At 44.0% G+C, this 1,014-nt stretch overlaps 1 pseudogene; it reads left to right on the forward strand.

Moving 5' to 3' along the window:
- The first annotated feature begins 505 nt into the window (after positions 1-505).
- LOC101564714 lies at positions 506-982 on the forward strand (annotated as a pseudogene).
- Positions 983-1,014: the final 32 nt, after the last annotated feature.

The raw sequence follows: 1,014 nt of genomic DNA on the forward strand, positions 1-1,014 counted from the left end.
ACTGCCACAATGTTTGGCTTTCTGTGGGCACAGCCATGGAATGAATCACCTTGAATTATGAGCCAAAGTAAGGTATTTTGTCATACTAATGGAAAGCTAACTAGCACACTGGGTGTTGTTGCCACTCATGGTGAGAAAGATTGGGCACACATGACTAAGTAAAGGATCTTAAGACGGAGAGATCAGCCTGGACTATTTGAGTGAGCACAACATAATCACAAGGGTTCTTGCAGGAGACCACAGCATGTTGCAGGCAGAGAAAATGTGAAAGCAGAAGCAGAGGTCAGAGAAAAGAAAATGATACACTGCAGGCTTTAAATATGGAAAAAGGGCTCCAGACCAGAGAGAAAGCATACTTTAAAGCTAAAAGAGGCAGGGAAATGTTTTCTTGCCAGATTGTCTAAAAGGACTGCATGTCTGCAAATCATCCTAAACTTCTGACCTTAGAATTGCTGAGAGTCACCCAGGGTCTGAGAGGAGTTCTGGCACCCGCTTCTCCTTGAACATGGCGGTGCTCTTTGTACCTGGCCTTGTAGGAAAGTGTCGGCTGGGGATGGTCGCAGGGGCAGCGCGTAGAGAGTTTTGGTCTCGATTCAGGAAAGAGAAAGAACCAGTGGTGGCTAAGACTGAAGAAGTGAAAAAAGAACCTATTCTGGTTTGTCCACCTTTACGAAGCCGAGCGTACATGCCACCCGAAGATCTCCAGAGTCATTTGGAATCTCATATTAAGGAAATTTTTGGTTCATCTCTTCCCAATAATTGGCAAGACATCTCCCTAGAAGATTGTCGTATGAAGTTCAGTCTCTTGGCACAGTTAGCTGATGACTTGGGCCACGCAGTACCTAACTCCAGGCTTTCGCAAACGTGCAGCGTCAAAGGTGTTCTTGATTTCTACAGTGTTCCTGTTCAAGAAAGTTCTAAATTTGATGAACTTACTGCTAGTAATTTGCCTCCCAATGTGAAAATCACTTGGGGTTACTAATCAATTCAGAAGATTAACATAGTGAAATCATT

This window comes from Octodon degus, unplaced genomic scaffold, assembly GCF_000260255.1.
Source record: "Octodon degus isolate 3935 unplaced genomic scaffold, OctDeg1.0 scaffold00343, whole genome shotgun sequence".
Lineage (NCBI taxonomy): Eukaryota > Metazoa > Chordata > Mammalia > Rodentia > Octodontidae > Octodon > Octodon degus.